We start from the raw sequence: 19276 nt of genomic DNA on the forward strand, positions 1-19276 counted from the left end.
CAGATGGTGTGAACGTGTGTCACCGGAGGCATACTGGGCGACGGCAAAACAAACCGTGGTGTCCAGGTATGTGCCGGCGGAAGTGGGGAACGATTGACCTTTCCATCAATGCCAAGGAAAATCGAAGAACACCTGGGACCCGGGGGGTGGGGGCGCGTGTGCATCACCCAAGCCACGTTTTCAAATGCCTACCAGAGGAGCAAAGAGGTTTCTGCAAAATTCGCCCCACCCTCAAACCCCCCACCGCCCTGGTAGCCCTGACACAACTTCGGCTGCACCCAGCCCCAGTCCCAGCCTCAGCCCCAGCCCCAGCGCAGTCTCTTTGGGTCCCTGACATTTCTTTGGGACAGAAGATCAAGGGAGTCAGTCCACCCAGCAGCGGAGGAGAGGATGTCCCTCAAGAATGAGACAGGCTGCCATGCGAGAAACCGCTCTGTGGAGCACAGGAAACATTCAGCCAAAGACACACACGCACACGGGCACTCACACCCAAACTGACAGAGAGGAAAGAAACAAACAGAGACTGAGAGACAGAGAGAGAAGAGAGCATGGGAGAAACACAGACACACACACACTCACAGACAGATGCAAACACACACACACACACACACACACACAGAGACACACACACAGACTCCTAGAGCAGAGGCATTGAAACACACCTCCATAGGCAATCCCTGAGGCTTCCAGGATCTGCTCTGGACAAGATCCACCCTCTGGGGAGAGAGCACCCCAGGGGCACGCAGTCCTACCTGTCCTCCAGATCAGGGCGACACGAGTTTTGGAGAGACTCACCCCAACCAACACCGTCCGCGAAGGCATGGGGTGGAATGCCGTGCTGCTTACCCCGGACTCCGCCTGGGGTTTGTCACCCTGCTCGGCCCTTTGCGACTCCTGGCATCCGGAGACGTTCCCGTCGATCCCGTGGAGAGGTCAGGCCGGAGCCTCTGAGCCCCGACACACAAGCACTGCCACGGAGGGCTCCTGCTTTGACAAGCCTCGGGGACTGGTTTCTAAGACAACCGTGGGAAGCACTGTGACAGGAGAAGACGCTCGCGCCTCGCGCATGCGCATTGGTTGGCCCTACTCGCGCTCCGCTCCTGACAGTCAGGCTGCGTCCCCTTTAAATAACGCCACCGCAGCGCGGCGGCAGCGAGGCTCCTGCTGCAGCCACTGCAGCGGCTGGATCTGGGCTCCAGTTTGGGGCGGCGTGGGAGAGGGGACCGCGGGTTTCTTGTCCTGTCCCAGGGCCAAACCACGAGGAGTCTTGTCCTCAGGACCTCCTGGAGCCGACTTGCACCGAGGGAGGGAGGGGGAGCTTCAGGACGCCTGCTGTGTTCTCAGGACTCCCCTTCAGATCCCATTTTGGCCCTCACCGAGTGAGATAGGATGGGCTGGCCACATCTGGTGAGGCAGGCAGGGCCTCGCTGCAGCAAAGAATGATCCCATAGGTCTCGAGTCCTAGTGTCAGGTGCAAATTCACTGATCCAACAGCCCTCCGCCTCTCCCCTCCTATGAAAGGGTAGTGGCCTGCCCGATTCTAAAAGCCCTGGGGCTCCGGAAAGCTTACCGAGCTTTACAGGGCTCGTGCAAACAGAACAGGGGTGAATGCCAGGTGCAGACCATGTGACCATGCGTGACACTGGCGTATCCCACAGCAGATGGTGTGAACGTGTGTCACCGGAGGCATACTGGGCGACGGCAAAACAAACCGTGGTGTCCAGGTATGTGCCGGCGGAAGGGGGGAACGATTGACCTTTCCATCAATGCCAAGGAAAATCGAAGAACACCTGGGACCCGGGGTGTGGGGGCGCGTGTGCATCACCCAAGCCACGTTTTCAAATGCCTACCAGAGGAGCAAAGAGGTTTCTGCAAAATTCGCCCCACCCTCAAACCTCTACCGCCCTGGTAGCCCTGACGCAACTTCAACTGCACCCAGCCCCAGTCCCAGCCTCAGCCCCAGCCCCAGCGCGGTCTCTTTGGTTCCCTGACATTTCTTTGGGAAAGAAAATCAAGGGAGTCAGTCCACCCAGCAGCGGAGGAGAGGATGTCCCTCAAGAATGAGACAGGCCGCCATGCGAGAAACCGCTCTGTGGAGCACAGGAAACATTCAGCCAAAGACACACACGCACACGGGCACTCACACCCAAACTGACAGAGAGAAAAGAAACAAACAGAGACTGAGAGATAGATTGAGAAGACAGAATGGGAGAAACACAGACACACACACACTCACAGACAGACACACACACACACACACACAGACTGCTAGAGCAGAGACGTTGAAACACACTCCCCGCAGGGAACCCGTGACGCTTCGGGGTACTGCTCTGGACGAGATTGACGCTCTCGTGAGAGAGCACCCCAGGGGCACGCAGGCCGACCTGTCCTCGAGATCAGGGCGGCACGACTTTTGGCGAGACTCACCCCAACCAACACCGTCCGGGCAGGCCTGGGGTGGGATGCTGTGCTGCTTACCCCGGAGTCCGCCGGGGGTTTCGTCTTCCGGGTCGGCCCTTTGCGACTCCTGGCGTCCGTAGAAATTCCCGCCGACCCCGTGGAGAGGTCAGGCCAGAGCCTCTGAGCCCCGACACACAAGCACTGCCACGGAGGGCTCCTGCTTTGCCAAGCCTTGGGCAGTGGTTTCTAAGACAACCATGGGAAGCACTGTGACGGGAGAAGACGCTCGCGCCTCGCGCATGCCCATTGGTTGGCCCGACTCGCGCTCCGCTCCTGGCAGTCAGGCTGCGTCCCCTTTAAATAACGCCACCGCAGCGCGGCGGCAGCGAGGCTCCTGCTGCAGCCACTGCAGCGGCTGGATCCGGGCTCCAGTTTGGGGCGGCGTGGGAGAGGGGACCGCGAGTGTCTTGTCCTGTCCCAGGGCCAAACCCCCAGGATTCCTGTCCTCAGGACCTCCTTGAGCCGACTTCCACCGAGGGAGGGAATGGGAGCTTCAGGACGCCTGCTGTGTTCCCAGGACTCCCCTTCAGATCCCATTTTGGCCCTCACCGAGTGAGATAGGATGGGCTCGCCACATCTGGTGAGGCAGGCAGGGCCTCGCTGCAGCAAAGAACGATCCCATAGGTCTCGAGTCCTAGTGTCAGGTCCAAATTCACTGATCCAATAGCCCTCCGCCTCTCTCCTCCTATGAAAGGGTAGTGGCCTGCCCCGATTCTAAAAGCCCTGGGGCTCCGGAAAGCTTACCGAGCTTTACAGGGCTTATGCAAACAGGAACAGGGGTGAATGCCAGGTGCAGACCATGTGACCACGCGTGACACTGGCGTATTCCACAGCGGATGGTGTGAACGTGTGTCACCGGAGGCATACTGGGCGACGGCAAAACAAACCGTGGTGTCCAGGTATGTGCCGGCGGAAGGGGGGAACGATTGACCTTTCCATCAATGCCAAGGAAAATCGAAGAACACCTGGGACCCGGGGGGTGGGGGCGCGTGTGCATCACCCAAGCCACGTTTTCAAATGCCTACCAGAGGAGCAAAGAGGTTTCTGCAAAATTCGCCCCACCCTCAAACCCCCACCGCCCTGGTAGCCCTGACACAACTTCGGCTGCACCCAGCCCCAGTCCCAGCCTCAGCCCCAGCCCCAGCGCAGTCTCTTTGGGTCCCTGACATTTCTTTGGGACAGAAGATCAAGGGAGTCAGTCCACCCAGCAGCGGAGGAGAGGATGTCCCTCAAGAATGAGACAGGCCGCCATGCGAGAAACCGCTCTGTGGAGCACAGGAAACATTCAGCCAAAGACACACACGCACACGGGCACTCACACCCAAACTGACAGAGAGGAAAGAAACAAACAGAGACTGAGAGACAGAGAGAGAAGAGAGAATGGGAGAAACACAGACACACACACACTCACAGACAGACGCACACACACACACATACACAGAGAGACACACACACAGACTCCTAGAGCAGAGGCATTGAAACACACCTCCGTAGGCAATCCCTGAGTCTTCGAGGATCTGCTCTGGACAAGATCCCCCCTTTGGTGAGAGAGCACCCCAGGGGCACGCAGTCCTACCTGTCCTCGAGATCAGGGCGGCACGACTTTTGGCGAGACTCACCCCAACCAACTGCGTCCGGGCAGGCCTGGGGTGGGATGCTGTGCTGCTTGCCCCGGAGTCCGCCGGGGGTTTCGTCTTCCGGGTCGGCCCTTTGCGACTCCTGGCGTCCGTAGAAATTCCCGTCGACCCCGTGGAGAGGTCAGGCTGGAGCCTCTGAGCCCCGACACACAAGCACTGCCACGGAGGGCTCCTGCTTTGCCAAGCCTCAGGCAGTGGTTTCTAAGACAACCGTGGGAAGCACTGTGACGGGAGAAGCCGCTCGCGGCTCACGCGTGCGCATTGGCTGGCCCGACTCGCGCTCCGCTCCTGGCAGTCAGGCTGCGTCCCCTTTAAATAACGCCACCGCAGCGCGGCGGCAGCGAGGCTCCTGCTGCAGCCACTGCGGCGGCTGGATCCGGGCTCCAGTTTGGGGCGGCGTGGGAGAGGGGACCGCGGGTGTCTTGTCCTGTCCCAGGGACAAACCCCCAGGAGTCCTGTCCTCAGGACCTCCTTGAGCCGACTTCCACCGAGGGAGGGAATGGGAGCTTCAGGACGCATGCTGTGTTCCCAGGACTCCCCTTCAGATCCCATTTTGGCCCTCACCGAGTGAGATAGGATGGGCTCGCCACATCTGGTGAGGCAGGCACGGCCTCGCTGCAGCAAAGAATGATCCCATAGGTCTCGAGTCCTAGTGTCAGGTGCAAATTCACTGATCCAACAGCCCTCTGCCTCTCTCCTCCTTTGAAAGGGCAGTGGCCTGCCCCGCTTCTAAAAGCCCTGGGGCTCTGGAAAGCCGACCGCGCATTTTAGGGCTCGTGCAAACAGGAACAGGGGCGAATGCCAGGTGCAGACCATGTGACCACGCGTGGCACTGGCATATAACACAGCAGATGGTATGAACGTGTGTCACCGGAGGCATACGGGGCGACGGCGAAAGAAACGGTGGTGTCCAGACGTGTGGCGGCGGAAGGGGGTAACGAGTGACCTTTCCATCAATGCTAAGGAAAATTGAAGAACACCTGGGACCCGGGGGGTGGGGGCGCCTGTGCATCACCCATGCCAGGTTTTCAAATGCCTGCCAGAGGAGCAAAGAGGTTTCTGCAAAATTCGCCCCACCCTCAAACCTCCACCGCCCTGGTATCCCTGACGCAACTTTGGCTACACCCAGCCCCAGCCCCAGTCCCCTTGTTTCCCTGACATTCGTTTGGGACAGAAGATGAAGGGAGTCATTCCTCCAATGGGGAGTGGAGAGGATGTCCCTCAAGAATGTGACAGGAAGTGCAGAGGAATCACCACACCACCTGTCCTTCAAGAGAAGGCGATTCACGGTCGCCTATGGCTCCTTCTAGGCAATCCACCCACTCATGAGGGGAAACCTGGAGAAGAAGGAAGCTTCCCAGCCTGAGACTCGTATGGAAGCCCAGAGCTCCAGGGTCATGAGACCTCACCAATCCAGCTGAAACCCGTTTGGGGAGAGAAACAATCATTATATGAATCTGCAGGCAGTGTCTCCCTTACGGACTGGGACGTCATCTTTGTTGGAGAAATTTGGCCAGAGCCGTAGCCATCCAGGCCTCTCAGAAACAGTGGAGGCATAGCGATTGGGAGGACAGAGCAGAGGCTGGATCCCAGGCAGGGCACAGCACGGTGCCATCGCAATGGGCATAAGGGGAGGGGTTCCAAAAGGGTGGCTTGTCCAGAGAGGCCAGCGTTCCAATGACAGCGATTGTTGCCATCTCCCATTCCCGACTTCCTCTTGCAGACTGTGTCGTGGTGTGGCTTCATTTCTCAGAGAATAGCCGTGAAAAGATACAAGCGTCTTCTCTGATGTGGGTCCGCTGCTGTCCTGCGGGAAAAAGAGCTCCTGTGGGGCTCTTGTCCTCGGCTGCAGTGTTTTCATCTTGATGCTAGAAGAGTCTGCTCAGGATTGGGATGAGATTTCAATTTCTCCGGGACCGTCGCATCTCCTCACGTGGGCCAGTTCTTCACACACCCAAAGCAGATTCTCGACGGTGAAAACAATTTACAACCGGCCTCATAAACCAGGCAGAGACGCAGAAAGAGGCTCACCAAAGACAGGCCGCCTTGCGAGAAACCGCTTTGTGGCGCACAGGGCACATTCGTCCAAAGACACACAAGCACACGGGCACACACACACAAACCGATAGAGAGAGGGAAAGAAACACACAGAGACTGAGAGAGAGAGACGAGATTATGGGAGACACACACACAGACACACACCGACACACACACACACACACACACACACAGAGTCCTAGAGCAGAGGCATTGAAACACACCCCCCCCCCCAGGCAACCCATGAGGCTGCGCGGTTCTGCTCTCAAAGAAAGCGACCCTCGGGTGAGAGAGCAGCCCAGGGGCATGCAGGCCGACCTGTCCTCGAGATCACGGCGGCAGCACGACTTTTGAGGAGACTCACCCCAACCAACGCCGTCCGGGCAGGCCTGAGGCTAGGATGCCGTGCTGCTACCCCAGGACTCTGCCTGGGGTTTCCTCATCTAGGTCAGCCCTTTGCGACTCCTGGCATCCGGAGATGTTCCCGTCGACCCCGTGGAGAGGTCAGATCAGAGCCTCAGAGCCTGGACACCCAAGCTCTGCCGCGGAAGGCTCCCGCTTTGCCAAGCCTTGAGGACTGGTTTCTAAGACAACCGTGGGAACCACTGTAATGGGAGAAGCCGCTCACGCCTCGCGCATGCGCATTGGCTGGGCCGACTCGCGCTTCCCTCCTGGCAGTTAGGCTGCGTCCCCTTTAAATAACGCACCACCGCTCCGGCGTGGCGGCGTGGCTCCTGCTGCTACCGCGGCGGCGGCTCAATCAGGGGTCCAGTTTGCGGCGGCGTGGGAAAGGGGGCCTTGAGTATCCTGTCCCAGGGCCAAACCCCCAGGAGTCCAGTCTTCAGGACCTCCTTGAGCCGACTTCCACCGATGGAGGGGGAGCTTCAAGGCGCCTGCTGGGTTCTCAGGAATCCTCTTCAGATCTTAGTTTGGACCCCTCCTGGTAAGAAAGGATGGGCTCAGCACATCTGGTGAGGCAGGCAGGGCCTCGCTGCTGCACAGAATGATCCCATGGCCCTCAAGGCGTGGTGTCAGCTCAATGTTCACTGATCAGTGAGCCCTCTGCCTCCCTCCTCCGTTGAAAGAGTAGTGGTGTGCCCCACTTCTAAAAGCTGAGGGCTCCTGCCAGCAGACACCGCTTTCCAGGACAGGTGCAAACAGGGTCGGTGCGAATTCGAGGTGGAGACAATGCGATCACGTGTGGCACTGGCGTATCCCACAACAGATGGGGTGAATGTGTGTCACCGGGGGCATACGTTGCAATGATGAAACCAACATTAGTGTCCACGCATGTGCCCGGTGGAAAGGTGGATCAAGTGGCTTTTCCCTGAGTGCCAAGGAAAATCAAAGAACACCTGGAACAAGGAGGAGGCCTGTGCCTCAGTCCAAGCCACATTTTGAAATGCCTGCCAGAGGAGCAAGGAGTTTTCTGCAACATTCACCCCACCCTGAAGCCTCCACCGCCCAGGTAGTCCTGACGCAACCTACCCTGCACCTAGCCGCAACCCCATCCCCAGGCCCAGCCCAGTTCCTTTGGTTTCATGACATTCATTACAGCCAAAAGATTCAGGGAGTCAGTCCACCTACGAGCAGAGGAGAGGATATCCCTCATTTGTGAGACAGGACGTGCAGAGATAATGGGACACCATCTGTCCTAGAAGACAAGGCCAGTCATGATCGCCTAGCACTCATTCTAGACAATCCACCCACCCATGAGGTGAAACAAGGAGACCAAGGAAGCTTCTCTGTCTGAGACATGTGTGGAAGCCAAGTGTTCCAGGCTCATCAGACCTGCCCAATCCAGCAGAAACAGGTTTGGAGAGAGAAGGAATCATGACGAGGATCTCCAGGAAGTGTCTCCCTGATGGACTGAGAAGCGATCTTCGTAGAAGTTATTCAGCCAGACCTAGAGGCAACTAGTCCCCTCAGAAACAGGGGAGACAGGGCAAGAGGGAGGACAGAGCAGAGGCCAGAGCCCAGGCAGGTTACAGTACCTTGCCACTGCCACGGGCATAAGGGGAGGGGTGCGAAAAGCATGACTTGTCCAGAGAGGCCAGCGTTCCAGGGACAGGGATTGTTGCCGTCTCCCATTCCTGGCTTCCTCTTCAGAATTGTATCGTGGTGTGGCTTCATTGCTCAGAGAAGAGACATGCAGGGGTACAACCATCTTCTTGGAGGTGGGTCTTCTCCTCTCCTGCCGGACAATGAACTGCTGTGGCGTTTTGACCTGGGCTGGAGTGTAGTCCTCTTGATCCTAGAAAAGAGGCCGCTCAGGATGCAGATGAGACTTTGACTGCTCTGCGACCGACGCATCTCCTCACGTGATCGAGACCTTCACAAAGCCAAAGTGGAACCGCCGTGAAAACGATGGACAACCGGTCACAGGACCCAGGCAGAGACCCAGAAAGAGGCTCACCAAAGACTGGCCAACATGCAAAAAATCGCATTTTGGCAAACAGAGCACATTCGTCCAAAGACACACACGCACACGGGCGTATGCACACAAACACACACACACACACACACACAGACCGACAGAGAGAAGGAAAGAAACACACAGAGGGCGAGAGACAGAGAGAGAAGAGAGAATGGGAGACACACACACACACACACACACACAGTCCTACAGCGGTGGCACAGAAACACACACTCCCAGGCAAACCCTGAGGCTAATAGTGGAAAATATGTATCTAAGAATACACTTGGAACAGAAATGTGAAAAACCAAAAGTAAGAGATATTATGAAGGATCAAATATAAAATGACCCAGTGCTAAAGAGGCAACAAAGAAAATTGTAGAAGTAAATGACAACAGGCATTGTGCCTTAATGAGTTTGTGCTACTACATAGAAAATACACTAGGCTGGGTAATTTCTGAAGAACAGAAATGTATTTCTTACAGTTCCATAGGCTAGAAGTCCAAGATCAAGGTGCCAGCAGGATTGGTGTCTGGTGAGGGTCTGGTCTCTGCATCCAAGATGGTACCTTGTGCACTGTGTCTTCAGGAGGAGATGCACTGTGTCCTCACATGGCAGAAGGTGGAAGGTCAAAACAGGGGAAGCCCACTCCCTCCAGTCCTTGTATAAGGATCCTAAACTCATTCATGAACACTCTCCCTTCATGACTGAATCACTACCTTAAAGCCCTACTTCCTAATCCTATGACATTGATGATTAATTTTAGGGGGACAAACTCAGAGCATAACATCCTATATTCAATTTCTTAAAAATTATTTTGTTGTTTTGCTTTTGTGTTTTTCAAATGGCTTAAAGTGCACAAAATTGGATTAATCAATCCTTGGTTCATAGCATACCTTGGCTCCTATTTCATCCTTTTCTGTGCCTGGGCCTCTGTGTAAATGTATTTGAATAATATGGTAATCACTTGTGAACTTACAACACAACCAAAGAACCAGGGTTCTGACCCTAACGTCTGCTCCTCCTCTGTCCTTTTTCCTGATTTTCACCCTTCAGCCCGAGGGTAACTACTACCCTGAATTTATGTTTAGGATTCTCTTCCTTTAAAAAAAACATTGTTTATTTCATACATATGATTACCTTAAATGATATATTATTTAGTTTTTAAGGGTATAATTTATTTACCCATTCTCCTATTAATTTACCCATTCTGCTATTAATGAAAATCTGGCTTGTTTCCATATATTCGCTATTATGAATGGCATTACATGAGCATTTTTTTTTTTACTACCTCTGGTACATATGGGCAAGAGTTTCTCCAGGGCCTATGGTAGAGGAATTACTTTACCATAACATATGAGAATGCTCAAATTTATAAGATAATCCAAATTGCTTTCCAAAGTGGTTGTTCTAATTTAAACTCTCACCTCCTGTATTAGTTCGAGATGATCTTGTTGATCCACAGTCTCTCCATATTTGGTGATATGGTTTGGCTGTGTCCACACCCAAATTTCAGCTTGAATTCTATCTCCCAGAATTCCCACATGTTATGGGAGGGACCCAGGGTGAGGTAACTGAATCACGGAGGCCAGTCTTTCCTGTGCTATTCTCATGATAGTGAATAAGTCTCATGAGATCTGATGGGTTTATCAGGAGTTTCTGCTTTAGCTTCTTCCTCATTTTCTCTCGCTTCTGCCATATAAGAAGTGCCTTTTACCTCCTGCCATGACTCTGAGGCCTCCCCCACCATTTGGGACTGTAAATCCAATTACAGTTCTTTTTCTTTACACCTCTTTTTCTTCTCAGACTTGAGTATGTCTTTATCAGCAGGGTGAAAACAGACTAATACAGTAAGTTGATACCAGTGGAGTGAGGTGCTCCTTAAAAAAATACCCAAAAATGTGCAAGCGACTTTGAAACTTGGTAACAGGCAGAGGTTGGAACAGCTTGGAGGGCTCAGTAGAACACTGGGAAATGTGGGAAAATTTGGAACCTCCTAGAGACTTGCTGAATGACTTTGACAAAAATGCTGATAGTGTTTTGAACAATAAGGTCCAGGCCGTGGTGGTCTCAGATGGAGATGAGGAACTTGTTGCGAACTGGAGCAAAGGTAACTCTCGTTATGTTTTAGCAAAGAGAATGGCAGCATTTTGCCTCTGTCCTAGAGATTTGTGGAACTTTGAACTTGAGAGTGATAATTTAGGGTATCTGCTGGATGAAATTTCTAAGCAATAAAGCATTCAAGAGGTGACTTGGGTGATGTTAAAGGCCTTCGGTTTTATAAAGGAAGTAGAGCATACAGATTTGGAAAATTTGCAGCCTGACAATGTGATAGAGAAGAAAATCCCATTTTCTGAGGATAAATTCAAGGTGTCTGCAGAAATTTGCATAAGTAACAAGAAGCTGAATGTTAATCCCAAAAACAATGGGGAAAATGTCTACAGGACATGTCATAGGTCATCACAGCAGCCCCTCCCATCACAAGCCCGGGGCCTAGGAGGATAAAATGGATTTCTGGGCTGGGCAAGGTTCACTGTGCTGTGTGTAGCCTAGGGCCTTGTTTCTCTGCGTTTCAGCCCCTCCAGCCATGGCTGAAAGGGGCCAACATAGAACTCAGGCCATGGCCTTGAGAGTGCAAACACCAAGCCTTGGCAGCTTCCACGTTGTGTTCAGCTTGCACATGCATAGAAGTCAAGAATTGAGGTTTGGAAACCTCCACCTAGATTTCAGAGGATATTTGAAAACATCTGGATATCCAAGCAGAAGTTTGCTGCAGGGGTGGTGCTCTGATGGAGAACATCTGCTAGGGCTGTGCAGAAGAGAAATGTGGGGTCAGAGCCCCTCTACAGAGTCCCTACTGGGGCACTTCCTAGTAGAGCTGTGAGGAGAGGGCCACTCTCCTCCAGACCCCAGAATGGTAGATTCACTGACAGCTTGCACCATGAGCCTGGAAAAGCTACGGACACTCAACATCAGCCCATGAAAACAGCCACGAGGTGGGCTATACCCTGCAAAGCCACAGGGGCAGAACTACCCAAGGCTGTGGGAGCCCACCTTTTGCATCAGCATGACCATGATGTGAAACATGGAGTCAAAGGAGATTATTTTGGAGCTTTAAAATTTGATTACCTTGCTGGATTTTGGACTTGCATGGGGCCTGTAACCCCTTTGTTTTGACGAATTATTCCCATTTGGAACAGCTGTATTGGCTCGATTATGTGTACCCCGATTGTATCTAGGAAGTAACTAGCTTGATTTGGATTTTACAGGGTCATAGGCAGAAGAGACTTGCCTTGTCTCAGATGAGACTTTGGACAGGGGACATTTGGGTTAATGCTGAAATGAGTTAAGACTTTGGGGGACTGTTGGGAAGGCATGATTGGTTTTGAAGTGTGAGGACATGAGATTTGGAGGGGCCAGGAGCAGAATAATATGGTTTGTCTATGTCCCTACCCACATCTCAACTTGAATTGTATTGCTCAGGATTCCCATGTGTTCGGGGAGGGAATCAGGGGGAGGTAGTTGAATCTTTGGGGCCGGTCTTTACCATGCTATTCTTGTGATAGTGAATAAATTTCACAAGATCTGATACGTTAGTGGTTTCATCTTTTGCTTCTGCCTCCTTTTCATATTCTCTTGCCACTGCCAAGTAAGAATTGCTGTTCATCCACCGCCATAACTCTGAGGCCTCCTCAGCTATGTGGAACTCTTAATCCATTTAAGCCTCTTTTTCTTCCTTGTCTCGGGTATGTCTTTATCAGCAGTGTGAATATGGACTAAAACATTTGGTACTGTCAAACTTCTTAATATCTGTGGAGAGAATAGGTGTGTAGTATCTTGTGCATTTCCCTGATTACTAATGAGGTTGAGAAAATTTTTATGTTTTGCAGGCTTTCTCTTTTGTGAAATCCCTATTAATGTCTTTTCCCAATTTTCTGTTGGGTTGCTATTTTTAAAATTAATTCATAGGAGCTCCTTATGCTTAGTTGATATATTAATCTTTCATAGGATTTAGGTACTGCAAATATCTTCACTAATTTATAGTTTATCTTTTGACTTTTTTACTTTTATTTTTTAATTTCTATTTTTTGTTTTTGAGACAGAGTCTGGCTCTGTCATTCAGGCTAGAGTGCAGTGGCTCACTGCAACCTCCACCTCCTGGGTTGAGACGATTCTCATGCCTCAGCTTCCCAAGTAGCTTGGACTACAGGTGTCTGCCACTAATGCCCAGCTAATTTCTTGTATTTTTAGTAGAGATGGGGTTTCACCATGTTGGCCAGCCTGGTCTCAAACTCCTGACCTCAGGTGATGTACTGTTGGGATTACAGGCTTGAGACACAGTGCCCAGCCTATCTTTCCACTTTTTGATGTAAAAAGTTCTTAATTTTGTGATAGTCAAAATGTCTAATCTTTTTAAATGGTTAAATGGCTTTTTGTGGCTCATTCACTTACATTTTCTACTAAAAGTTTTAAAGTTTTGTTTCTGACATGTAAGTCTTTGTCCATCTAGAATTTAATGTTTGTATATAGAGTGAGGCAGGAATATAATTTCATTTTGTTTCTTGTATCAATAACCATTATTTTTCTATTCTATTTATTGAAAAGGCCTTTCTTTCCTTGCTGATCTGCCATGTCACCTACATCACATATCGAAGATTAAATTTGTGGAGATTTGCTTGGGAGCTCTCTATTCTGTTTCATTAGTCAGTTTATCAGTGAGGACCACACTGTCTTAATAGCTGTAGCTTTATAAAAGTCCTGATATTTGGCAGGACAAATCTTTCCTCTTCTTCAATGTCTTTGATATTCTTGGACCTTCCATTTTCCATATATATATATATATATATATATATATATATATATATATATATTTAGAGAGAGAGAGAGAGAGAGGTCTCACTTTGTTGCCCAGGCTTGAGGACAGTGGTGCAATCACAGCTCATTTCACACTTGAACTCCTGGACCCAAGAGCTCCTCCTACCTCAGCCTCCCAAGTAACTGGGACTCTAAGGCATGCACCACCACATCCAGCTAATTTTTTAGAAAAATATTATTTTTTGCAATGATGGAGATCTTGCTATGCTGCCCAGGCTGGTCTCAAACTTTTGGCCTCAAGCAATCCTCCCCCCTCAGGCTCCCAAAGTGCTGGGATCACAAGAGTGAGCCACCACACCTAGCTTCATTTTCCATATTTTAAGACCATTTTTAAAAAGCTGCTCAAGACTGCTTTTTTCTCTTGGTGTTACTTGCAATCCCCTTACTTAGCCTTGGAAATACTGTTACTGAAGAAAATCTAAAGAGTCAAAAAATAAAACATTCTTTCTTTTCTTCCAACTGCAAAAGAGCAGACACCCTCCTGTATCATAAAGCTAGTTTTGATAAATCGGTGAACTGAGAGCATACACAGTATTATTAGTTCTGTTCTAATTTCTGCTTCACTGTGGAGTGTCTTCACAGAGTCTTAAAAGATTATTGCTATGAAATATTCTTATACATGTAACCCATAACCTCTACAATTCTGCAGTTGTACTTGGCTGTCTTATCCAATACTCAATTGTTTTGCTTCCTGATATTTAAATTGGCATCTCTAAGTTCCAAAAGGCATAAATACTAGTATAGATTTTTAGTTAAGCCAGAAGAAAGTAGACTTTATTTACTAACATATCTTATATGTAAAAGTTTAATAAATCTCCCTGCTTCTTTTCTTTTGCATCATAACAGCCACTGAAAATAATCTTTCTATAGCAGTTTGGGGTAAATGGAAAATGACTTTTGTTGCCAGAGGTGAATGGCCCAGGGGCTCCTGCACTCCAGGTCCCACTGAGCTTGCCACACAGCTGAAGGCATCGGTATTTCCACACACCTATAGTGCATGCTGTCCCAGAACACAGATCTGATGCTCTCCTTTATTCAAATGGGGAGTTGAGAGTACTGTCATTGTAATTAAATTAATAAATACATATTTATACACCGTTAAAATCTGGTTGGATTTGTGTCCCTTCACAAAACAAATTGCTTAAATGAAACCACAGAGTTAATATAATTGAGTTCATTTGCTTCTACGAGATGCTCTTTTAAATGGAATTAGAATCTAATATGAAATGTCAATTAAAAGTTTAAATATTCAACTCAATTACATTTAGATTTTTGTTTTGTTTTGTTTTGAGATGGAGTTTAGCTCTTGTCACCCAGGCTGGAGTGCAATGGCACAATCTCAGCTCACTGCAAGCACCTTCTCCTTGGTTCAAGCAATTCTCCTGCCTCAGCCTCCAGAGTAGCTGGGATTACAAGTGCCTGCCACCACGTCTGGCTAAGTTTTGTATTTTCAGTAGAGATGGGGTTTCACCATGTTGGTCAAGGTGGTCTCGAACTCCTGACCTCAGGGGATCCACCCACCTCGGCCTCCCAAAGTGCTGGGATTATAGGCATGAGCCACCACACTCGGCCTTTTTAGATTACTTTACTTTATTTTAGTTACTTATTTTTATGATTTTATTGTTATAAAAAAGCTAATTTTAAAAAATCAATCAATATAACAAAGAACATAGAAGATGATCAACAAACATTCCCACCTCTGTTATCTAGAAATAAGTGTCATGAATCCAAAAGCTGACTCATGGCGAATCCCTTCACACCAGTTCACAGTACGAAGTAACTCCTTGCTTGTAGAAAACATCATTATTATCATTATTATTTTTGAGATGGAATTTGACTCTTGTAGCCCAGGCTGGAGTGCGATGGTGTGATCTCAGCTCACTGCAACCTCTGCCTCCCATGTTCAAAGGATTCTCCTGCCTCAGCTTCCCAAGCAGCTGGGATTACCGGCACACACCACGATGGCCTGCTAATTTTTTGTGTTTTTGTAGAGACGTGGATTCACCATGTTGGCCAGGCTGGTCTCGAACTCCTGACCTCAGGTGATCCACTTGCCTCAACCTTCCAAAGTGTTGGGATTACAGGCAGGAGCCACCACACCCAGACTAGAAAACATTATTCAACAGCAAACAGTAGCAGTATACTTGGGGGTTTTAGGATTGATTATTTTCAAAACTCTAGAAAAGCTCAATGCATTGCTTTAGGCTATAATCTTAGGGCAGAGTCTCATCTGTTAATGGGGGGATGGTCTAAGGGTCCTTCCAGCTCTCAGATTAATGGTTTCCCATGTTGAACTGCTCCCTGTCACCCACCCATCCTCGGTTTTGTTTGTTTGTTTTTACAGAGACGAGGTCTCACTATATTGCCCAGGCTGGTCTTGAACTCCTGGCCTTAAGCGATCCTCCTGCCTTGGCCTCCCAAAGTGCTGGAGTTACAGATGTGAGCCTCTGTGCTCAGCCCATCCTTGTCTGTTCAAGTGCAGAGGTAAGTAGTAGATGCCAAGTTTACCTCCAGGTCAGAAGGGGCAGATGCCCCAGGGCAGAATCATAACCCTAACCAGGCCTCCCACTGCATGAAGACATTATTTTCTGAAGCTTAAACTTGGACAAAGGTCTGACCAGTAGCACTGTGTTCATGAATATCAGGTCAAAAATTTAATACTGGGACTACCCAGAAGAACCTGGTAGATGCAGGTGCAGTCCACAGTCCAATGGTCAGCCATGATAACAGGCCACCTGTACTTTCTCTTTATCTTGGAGTCCTTGATGTAAAAATTGATGACACTTTCTTCTGGTGTGACCTTTCTTCTTCATTTTCCATAAGTAGTTTCCTCCATCCCACCTCCCAACAGGCCACAGTCAATTCAGGATATTTTAACCATGAAAAGGAGTCTTCATAACACGAATTTAGAGGCCAGACAGGGTGGATCACACCTGTAATCCCAGCACTCTGTGAGGCTGAAGTAGGAGAATGGCTTGAGCTTAGGAGCTTGAGACCAGCCTGGGCAACATGGTGAAACCCTGTCTCTAACAAAAAATAAATAAATAAATAAAAATAAGCCATGTATGGTGGTGCATGCTACTAGTCCCAGCTACGCAGGAGGCTGAGGTGGGAGTATTGTGGAGCCAAGGAGGTCAAGTATGGAGTGGGCCAAGATCATGCCACTGCAATCCAGCCTGGGTAATGGAGTGAGAATTTATATAAAGAAAAAAAAAGATTTAAAGGACAGGCTGACTTTCTTGTTACAAGCCAATGCACATTTGCTATTCCATAAATCCTAGGGCACCACTTAAGAATTAATCCAGCATATAAACAGAACCAAAAACAATAACCATATGATTATTTCAATAGATGCCGAAAAGGCCTTTGAAAAAATTCAACAACTATTCATGCTAAAAACTCTCAATAAATTAGGTATTGAATGGACATCTCTCAAAATAATAAGAGGTATCTATGACAAACCCACAGCCAATATCATACTGAATTGGCAAAAACTGGAAGCATTCCCTTTGAAAACTGGCACAAGACAGGGATGCCCTCTCTCACCACTCCTATTCAACATAGTGTTGGAAGTTCTGGCCAGGGCAATTAGGAAGGTGAAGGAAATAAAGGGTATTCAATTAGGAAAACAGGAAGTCAAATTGTCCCTGTTTGCAGATGACATGATTGTATATCTAGAAAACCCCATCGTCTCAGCCCAAAATCTCCTTAAGCTGATAAGCAACTTCAGCAAAGTCTCAGCATACAAAATCGATGTACAAAAATCACAAGCATTCTTATACACCAATAACAGACAAACAGAGAGCCAAATCATGAGTGAACTCGCATTCACAATTGCTTCAAAGAGAAGCAAATACCTAGGAATCCAAATTACAATGGATGTGAAGGCATTTGGTTCTTCAGTGAGAGCTACAAACCACTGCTCAATGAAATAAAAGACGATACAAACAAATGGAAGAACATTCCATGCTCATGGGTAGGAAGAATTAATATTGTGAAAAGGGCCATACTGCCCAAGGTAATTTACAGACTCAATGCCATCCCCATCAAGCTACCAATGACTTTCTTCACAGAATTGGAAAAAACAACTTTAAAGTTTATATGGAACCAAAAAAGAGCCCGCATCACCAAGTCAATCCTAAGCCAAAAGAACAAAGCTGGAGGCATCATGCTACCTGACTTCAAACTATACTACAAGGCTACAGTAACCAAAACAGCATGGTACTTGTACCAAAACAGATATAGATCAATGGAACAGAACAGAGACCTCATAAATATCACTGCATATCTACAACTATCTGATCTTTGAGAAAAGCAAGCAGTGGGGAAAGGATTCCCTATTTAACAAATGGTGCTGGGAAAACTGGCTAGCCATATGTAGAAAGCTGAAACTGGATCCCTTCCTTACACCTTATACAAAAATTAATTCAAGATGGATTAAAGACTTAAACGTTAGACCTAAAACCATAAAAACTCTGGAAGAAAACCTAGGCTTTACAATTCAGGACATAGGCATGGGCAAGGACTTCATGTCTAAAACACCAAAAGCAATGGCAACAAAAGACAAAATTGACAAATAGGATCTAATTAAACTAAAGAGCTTCTGCACAGCAAAAGAAACTAGCATCAGAGTGAACAGGCAACCTACAAAATGGGAGAAAATTTTCGCAACCTACTCATCTGACTAAGGGCTAACATCCAGAATCTACAATGAACTCAAACACATTTACAAGAAAAAAAACAAACAACCCCATCAAAAAGTGGGTGAAGGATATGAACAGACACTTCTCAAAAGAAGACATTTATGCAGCCAAAAAACACATGAAAAAATGCTCATCATCACTGGCCATCAGAGAAATGCAAATCAAAACCACAATGAGATACCATCTCACACCAGTTAGAAGGGCGATCATTAAAAAGTCAGGAAACAACAGGTGCTGGAGAGGATGTGGAGGAATAGGAACACTTTTACACTATTGGTGGGACTGTAAACTTGTTCAACCATTGTGGAAGACAGTGTAGCCATTCCTCAAGGATCTAGAACTAGAAATACCATTTGACGCAGCCATCCCATTACTGAGTATATACCCAAAGGACTATAAATCATGCTGCTATAAAGACACATGCACACGTATGTTTATTGTGGCACTATTCACAATAGCAAAGACTTGGAACCAACCCAAATGTCCAACAATGATAGACTGGATTAAGAAAATGTGGCACATATACACCATGGAATACAATGCAGCCATAAAAAAAGATGAGTTCATGTCCTTTTTAGGGACATGGATGAAGTTGGAAATCATCATTCTCAGTAAACTATCGCAAGAACAAAAAACCAAACACCGCATATTCTCACTCATAGGTGGGAATTGAACAAAGAGAACACATGGACACAGGAAGGGGAACATCACACTCTGGGGACTGTTGTGGGGTGGGGGGAGGAGTGAGGGATAGCTTTAGGAGATATACCTAATGTTAAATGACGAGTTAATGGGTTCAGCACACCAGCATGGCACATGTATACATATGTAACTAACCTGCACATTGTGCACATATACCCTAAAACTTAAAGTATAATAATAATAAAATAAAAAAATAAAAGAAAGAATTATGCTATATCTACTCTACCCATGCTGTATAAATGGAACGACAACACTTCGATGATATCAGAGCTGTTTACGGCATGGGTTACTGAGTATTTTAATCCCACTTTTGAGACCTACAGCTCAGAAAAAAAGATTCATTTCAAATACTTCAGCTTTTTGACAACGTACCTGGTGACTAAAGAGCTCTAATGGAGATGTACCGGGAAACGCATGCTGGTTTCATGCCTGCCAACACAACATCT

General features: G+C 48.4%; 1 protein-coding gene and 1 long non-coding RNA gene across 29 annotated transcripts in view; one reads left to right on the forward strand and one right to left on the reverse strand.

Annotated features, from left to right (window-relative positions):
• The window catches only part of LOC101056735 (protein FAM182B), a 34566-nt gene extending 27772 nt beyond the window's left edge, over positions 1 to 6794 (reverse strand). For 6 of the 27 annotated variants that reach the window (XR_008541363.2, XR_008541361.2, XR_010154099.1 and 3 more), the window contains exon 1: positions 2479 to 2786. The gene's annotated coding sequence lies outside the window, so the exon portion shown is untranslated. Of the gene's footprint in view, positions 1 to 752; positions 1847 to 2384; positions 3482 to 4036; positions 5211 to 6498 lie in introns of those variants that run through there. The other 21 variants (XR_010154105.1, XM_016937598.4, XM_054674931.2 and 18 more) reach the window with 15 other exon arrangements.
• LOC129138233 (uncharacterized) overlaps positions 3270 to 19276 on the forward strand; it is a 90849-nt gene continuing 74842 nt past the window's right edge. For both annotated transcript variants that reach the window (XR_010154123.1, XR_008541373.1), the window contains exons 1-2: positions 3270 to 3359; positions 15770 to 15909. This is a non-coding gene — a long non-coding RNA (uncharacterized LOC129138233). The remainder of the gene's footprint in view (positions 3360 to 15769; positions 15910 to 19276) is intronic.

Source organism: Pan troglodytes, chromosome 21 (genome assembly GCF_028858775.2).
Source record: "Pan troglodytes isolate AG18354 chromosome 21, NHGRI_mPanTro3-v2.0_pri, whole genome shotgun sequence".
Lineage (NCBI taxonomy): Eukaryota > Metazoa > Chordata > Mammalia > Primates > Hominidae > Pan > Pan troglodytes.